The sequence below is a fragment of the Python bivittatus genome, unplaced genomic scaffold (genome assembly GCF_059951505.1).
Source record: "Python bivittatus isolate LINGU-HERP-01145 unplaced genomic scaffold, Pbiv_v1 ctg000480_np1212, whole genome shotgun sequence".
NCBI classification, from domain to species: Eukaryota; Metazoa; Chordata; class Lepidosauria; order Squamata; family Pythonidae; genus Python; species Python bivittatus.
In genome coordinates, this window is record NW_028277075.1 from 75,236,419 (window position 1) to 75,244,127 (window position 7,709).

The window sequence follows — 7,709 nt, forward strand, 5'->3', positions numbered from 1 at the left end:
GGCTCCACGCAAGATCTCACCCTGTGGGGTCAAAATGATCACAAGAACGGTGAGCAAAAATCCCAGAACCACATGGGGGGACCTAGTGAATGACCTGCAGAGAGCTGGGACCAAAGTAACAAAGGCTACCATCAGTAACACACTATGCTGCCAGGGACTCAAATCCTGCAGTGCCAGATGTGTCCCCCTGCTTAAGCCAGTACATGTCTGGGCCTGTCTGAAGTTTGCTAGAGAGCATTTGGATGACCCAGAAGAGGATTGGGAGAATGTCATATGGTCAGATGAAACCAAAGTAGAATGTTTTGGTCTAAACTCAACTCGTCATGTTTGGAGGAGAGAGAATGCTGAGTTGCATCCAAAGAACACTATACCTACTGTGAAGCATGGGGGTGGAAACATCATGCTTTGGGGCTGTTTTTCTGCAAAGGGACCAGGACGACTGATCCGTGTAAAGGAAAGAATGAATGGGGCCATGTATCGTGAGATTTTGAGTGAACACCTCCTTCCATCAGCCAAGGGCATTGAAGATGAAACGTGGCTGGGTCTTTCAGCATGACAATGATCCCAAACACACTGCCCGGGCAACGAAGGAGTGGCTTCGTAAGAAGCATTTCAAGGTCCTGGAGTGGCCTAGCCAGTCTCCAGATCTCAACCCCATGGAAAACCTTTGGAGGGAGTTGAAAGTCCGTGTTGCCCAGCGACAGCCTCAAAACATCACTCCTCTAGAGGAGATCTGCATGGAGGAATGGGCCAAAATACCAGCAACAGTGTGTGAAAACCTTGTGAAGACTTACAGAAAATGTTTGACCTCTGTCATTGCCAACAAAGGATATATAACAAAGTATTGGGATGAACTTTTGATATTGACCAAATACTTATTTTCCACCATGATTTGCAAATAAATTCTTTAAAAATCAGACAATGTGATTTTCTGGATTTTTTCCCCCATTTTGTCTCTCATAGTTGAGGTATACCTATGATGAAAATTACAGGCCTCTCTCATCTTTTTAAGTGGGAGAACTTGCATAATTGGTGGCTGACTAAATACTTTTTTGCCCCACTGTATGTGTAGTTGCTTACAGATTCAAAGAAGAAAATAGTGAATATGGCTGGTGGAAACATCTGTAACTCCTCCTTTGGCAAAAATAATAGCTGTCAAATGCGTCCTATGTTGAACAGTTGCTAAACGAGGCAGTCAGTAAGCGAGAATTACCTGTATCCTCCCAGGCATCTTAATCAATTGATTTATTAATTTGTACTACTTAGAAGCATTTTAATTATGCAGATTGTTTTCATTATTTTATTGTTTTAGTGTATTTTTAATTATTGTGCATTAGAATTGTTTATTTTATTTGATAACGTTAGCGTATTATAAGTAACTGAGAAAAACCTAGTTTTCAAGGGGGAAATTCAAAATTTAAATATAAAAGGGATTTTTAAAATGATAGTGAATTCCAGTTTACCCACTATGTGAAAAAGTCATTCAATTTATCTGTTCTCAAGCTACTACTTCTTTTTCTAACCTAAAAATCTGAGATTTTCCTAAAAAAAACCTTTATAAATGGAGAACTTTAGATTAGGATTTCAAGTAATTCCAAGACTGAACTCTGACATCTATCATTCTCAATTCCATTCCAACAGGACATAGTACACATCACCTCTTTCTCTAATGAACTGGTTTTTAAATATTAAGAACTGTTACATCCCCAATACTTAACCTACCTGAATGAAATTAGGCAAATATTCTAGTCATCCACTGGAGAGGGCAGTAATCCATTCATTTTAAGTTAGCAATTCAACACTACCAACTATACTCTTTAAGCGAGATTTGCTGTCCCAGTGATGGCACTCTTTCCTTTTGGCTAACATTCCCCAATCCAGTAGCTCCCAGATAGTGTCACAACTCATAAATCTCACAGGTAACAGAAGATATAGTCTAATATGCCTGACAGACACCCGATGTGGGGAAGATGGCACAGGCCAACAGATCAGTTCCAAGGCCATTAAGTAAGCTGGCAGTATTCGGTTATTTTCACAGGAACCTTTTTTTAAAAAAAAAATAGCTCAACTGCTTTGCAAAGTGAAAATGAAACCCGCATATCTGAGATGCTTATTTCTACATCAATGTGTCTCTTTCATTTCCTTTCACATGATAAACACAAGCAAACAGAACAGCTCAATAGCCTGTCACATATGAAATAAGGTGATTAGATACAAGAGGACAGGAACCCTGAAATTTTACTAGCTGTGAGGGAGAGAGAATTGCAGCAGGTGTAATTTAGCAGGTGCAACTTCTCCACTACTGCAAAAAATGTTTGAGTTTTGATCTCTTTTCCCATTCTTTGGGGGGTGAAGTTCCAACTCAGCAGTTTTAAAGCAAATATACATGCTTACCCAGAAGACTTATTATGTTCAGCAATTCTTCTTGGGTAAATAGGGCTGCAGTATAAACTTATCTTTTAACCACCTCAGTAAGCTTTGATCCAAACAACTTCAGGTTTACATAACATACATATGTTCCAATGGAGAGGGTTTTTTTTCCAGACTCCTAACGATGTAGATCTTGTTTATTTTTTAACCTTTAAATCAAAAAGCTACAGTAATGATGCTTTGGATACAGCACAAAGGGAAAATGTGATGCCCCAGACTGCCTATTTCAGATGTATAAGATCTCAATTATAATTCAATACAACAAGTATAGGGAACTAGAATCCACAGGCCACATATCACCACCTCGTACCATTCATACTTTCTCCCATCATCCTGAGACTGCATGGCTGAATTCCTACAGCAACTGAGTTCAACTGCACAATTTTTGTCCTTTTTTTTTTTTTGCATTTGGTGGTGATTTTAAGGGTGGGAATGAGAACAATTTGTTTCCCCCCTTTTCCGAAAAGGGTTTTCCCCCTTTTCCGTCCTCCCCATAAAACTCACCCAAAAGCTGAAAAGTAGCTTGTGGTTCAGGGGTTGAAGTGGCTTTAAAGGGCAAACCAAGCACATTCCAATCCCCACCCTCAGAACAGGAACAGAAGTTGTTGAATGTCAGCCATGCATTTTGGGTGATAGGCCACAGTCACCATGCGACCTGTGAAGCCCTTCAGAAGACTCCATGGTTCAGTTGCAGCTCATATTCCTCCCCGCCCCTTCACATTGCCTACACCAGCCATAAATATCCATGCATCTGGACTTCACTGAATACAGTACATAACACTTGTAAGTAACTATTCCTCACACAATACCATAAATGCATAAATGAAACCAAGCCTGGGGCAACTCCACTCTTGATCTCTTCTCATGCCATCTGGATCTGACCAGTAAAGTGAAAGAACCATAATTTCCTGTAGGGCCAGAAGCCACTCTACAAGGGATTAATGGCTTAGGTAGAGGATAACACGGAGTCTCCAATTACAGAGGCCCAAATGTTGTTGCTTTTCTAAAGGAAAAATATACCACTCTGCCCCAGTTAGTCATAATATGACACTTCCTCTTTTTTTAAGATGGTTTTTTTTTCACACTGCAGCCTTCAAGTGCTTGAATCCTGTGCATAAATCAGCTGAAGAAACAAACACCACGACTTTCATTTCTTCCTGTCGCTCAGGCTAGAAGGGGAAACTTGGCACAACTCTTGTCAATTTCCACCAGGTAAAAAGGAAAAAAACACTACTGAACAACCAATCAGTAGTGGTTTTTATTGCAGGCAGCCCAGCAGGCAGTGGATGTCAAAGGCAGACAGTGGAGACTGGGGGGTGGGCATGCCCACTACAGGGCACAGCAACCAATAGGAATAGAGGGATCTGTGTAGGAGAGCAGGAAGCCCAGCAGGTAGACTGGACTGCACAGCTTGCATCAGCAGGAGGAGCAAACACTACTTCCGATGTGGAGAAAAGACATTTAAGGGGAAGCTGCTTCCCAGCAAGTCAGGGGTAGGCTGAGGGCACATCACCTGTCTTGCCCTCCTGGCCTTCCGCTGGGGCAAGGAGGAAGTGCAGGTCAGCCCTAATTTTCAGAACAAATGGCTCTGACAAACCTATGCAAATGAATATCGGCAAAATGAAGTTTATCACAAGGTCTTTTGAATGGTTCCTGCTTGGCCTATATCAGGATCTAAAACTACTTTTCAGTCTCAGCTCCTACAAAAATGAAGGGTATAACAATCCTCTCTGATACTACTGGACACACTAAAAGTGCCTGTATTTAGCAGCTGGTCTTTCTACCTGCAATTTGTGCCTTGAGCCCAATTCAGACACACAATCAGTTGCTCCCTGACACCCAGCAACATGGGGTTACCTAGCACCACCCGGGGAGCTGCTTCTGTTTGCTTCAGCCACTGCCATCTAACATCTACTCCACAGAATTGCCTCAGTTAAAATGAAAGTTCCTTTCCAAAAAACAGCTTGTTATGTGAAGTTGCAGCCCCACATTCCCCAGTCAAATTCTGCCCTGGACCTCAGAGATGGGGAATCCCAGATCTCATTGTGACCCCATTCTAACTCAAAGGCAAAACAAAGAACTCAGGATGATGGCTGGTGTGGGTCTTCCGGGCTGTGTGGCCGTGTTCTTGAAGTTTTGTTTCCTAACGTTTCGCCAGCACCTGTGACCGGCATCTTCAGAGTGGCTCAGATCTTCTGCAGTAAGTATCATTAAGTGGTTTAACAATCATTATGTTTTTAAAATCTCAGATGGCAGCACCTGGCTGATCTTGGAAGCTAAGCAGGGTTGGGCCTATTTAATACTTGGATAGGAGGCTTCCAGGAAATCCCAGAGCTGCAGGCTAAATTGGGAAGCTAGAACTTCTGGAAGAAAATTACTACATGGATGTGTCCATAACATCATGTTATGGACGAGAAGGAGACTATACCTAGATCTTTAAGAGATTAGAGGGCTGCAAGACAATTTCTTTGCTTAAGATCCCAACTGGGGTTGCTAAACAAGGACTACCTGTTTATGCAATGTTGCAGCCTGGTTCTGAAGTTCAGCTCAGTTTGGACTCTTCCAGCCTCATCATTTAAACTCACAATCAGAAGTGTGCAAACAAGTTACACCCTGCAATAAAGTCTCATGTGGACACAACTGATTACTCCTGAGTTCAGAATATATATTCACTTCATACTCCTTGCAGTACAGCTACTAAGACAATCTCTTGATTAAAAAAGTTGACCAGAGTTAGCTCATTTGCACCTTTGCTAATACATCTGACACAAGATATGTTGTTTCTTCTTTGCTCGTATTTCCTTTATGATTACCCACTCTTCCATCAATGTGTCTTCTACAAAATAAGTAAAAATTGGACAGATGGAAGGGACAAGAGAAAATGCTCCCACCCTATCTTACCTTATCTTATCTATATATTTCAGACTATTCCTAGATTTTGCATTCTCTTACTTCACTCTGCCTAACATAATGGTTTAAAGCAGATTGTGCTCCAGGACTTTTATTAACTGTCTAGGTAAAAAGGAATATAACTCTTTTTCTCCATGACATACAAAGATATAGAAGTCTTTCATTATTTGATGGTGATACTGGTAGGCAATAACCAAACAATCTTCCCCAGAACTTTGCTTCCTTCCTTACCTTGTCTCTTGTGATGAGGTAACAGAGGCAGAACCAGCTTCGACAACAGAAAGGGGGCTTTCTCCTCTGGAAAGAAGCAGAAACAATGCCATCCTTTATTGCTCCTCCAGCATCCCTTTGCACTATTAATACCTTGATGACACCTCCTAACACACCAAGGATCCACAGGGGCCACTCTAATTGAGGTGGAGCTTCAGAGCTTATGACCAGGATCCTGCAGTGTGCAAAGAAATATGACTAGGATCCAGTCTTGCCTCCTTCCATGGATACTTTAGCTCTAATGACAGTCTGGACATCTACCTCTAGAACCAAGGGAATGGTTTTCCAGGCTCAAATATGTGACATCTGGAAATGCTGAACTGTCAGCTTCTCTAACCAAGTACATTGCCTTCCCAGAAAGGCATGATCATAATGCCACCTCTTGGGATGTAAATTTTAAAATGTCATTTTTCACCAGTCATCATGGTCTAAGCAAATCTTATCAAATTGCTAAACAGAAATTAAATCCTTCTACCAATCTCACCAAACCTATGTTCCAAATCAAGTAAGAATACAGAGTCTTTCCAGTTCCTCCCAGTGGAAAGTTTTTTTTTTTTATTAACTCTTCACTGCAGGGAGCGTATATTTTTTAACCCAAATACTCCGCAGCAGCTCCATCGTGCTCGTGCCAGTTTACAATATGGAGTAGCAACCTGCTGCATTCGGACGGAAAGACCCGAGACTCCCTGCGCCCTCCTGCAGGGAGTTTCCCTATTGACGAATGCATATTTAAAAGGGAGATGCGGGTCTTACTTCGCCTTTTGTTTTGCTCTGCTCTGCTTTGCTTCAGCGGACCAAGACACAACATCCGGCCTCGGAGACGGATCGCGTTTCAGCTTCTCGAGGGTTCTAATGGATCCCGCCTTTCTCCGCGCCAGCCAGGCCGGGCGCTGCACACCCGGGCATTTACTTTGGGCCGCAGGGGCTTCTTGCCCTTGCGTTTGGGGATGGACGCAAACCCGGGCCCACAGCCCCTTTCCACCCGCTTAGGATTTTCCCCTTTAGTACGTAGTGGGTGACGCTCCTCATACTCCGAATTAGTGCACCCGGAATAGTAAACACCCACTGGCGAGCACATCAAATGGAGCCGAATTCCAGCCACCCCCTGCCACTACCTTGTTCCGAAAGGGGGGAAGGCGGGGCGCCATCATTTCAGTTATCCAGAATGTGTGATTTTGAGTCATTCCGCCAGCAGATTTGCACGTAAGAGGAACAGCTTCTCCCATCTACTGGCTGGTGGCCGTCTCTTCGGGGCCGGGCTGCTGCTCCAATTGCTTTCCTATCTCGGGGAGGGGGACCAGATCTGCATTTCCAGGGGTCTCCATACTGCTAAGGTCTCGAGGGCGCTCTGTCTAACGCTACTGCACAGCGGGGGAGAGGGGGGCAGCGGATTCTTTCCCATCTTTCAGGAGGCATCAACGCCGGGACACACCTTACCACTGGAGGAGGCTCCGTCCGGATTCCACCATGGCCACGAGCAGCCCCACGCGCCCCAACGCGATTTTTTCTACGCGCTGGCCTCGATCTGCCGCTGTCAAGTGAGCGGGAGGCCGGCTCCTGTCCGGGCCCGCCCGAGGATTGGCGGGGCTCGCCACCAATAGAACGCGCAGCCCATTGTGACGTCAGGACGTTGCCCTTTGAACTGGTGAGGTAAGGCAACTCAACACAGACAACAGCTGGTTAAGATCCCACTAGAACTCTCTCGACTGGGCACGCAAAGCCCCACCTGGCGCCGCACGCGGGCATCTCTGCTGCATCACCGTGTCTAAACATTTGCAGTCGGAAGCCGCGATGTCTTTAGAAAAAACCCGATTAAACTGTCTGCACGCTTGTCAAGCTTTTATTAGGTGCCCCCCCCCCCCCAAACTGATGGAATGCGGTCACGGATCTCTGTTTTAGTTTTTCTTCTGAATTTGCTGCCCAGCGCCAAAGCCTGGTGGCTGGACTCCATTAATCCGAAGTAGGAATAGAGAGCAGGGTTTAGAGCATGTTTATAGTACCCCCTACATTCAAACAGCCCTGCAAAGTCTAATATTCTGAATCAAGAGAACGACATTTTCAGGATAGTCTGAAAGAGTCCTTAAACTCTTTCCTTCAGC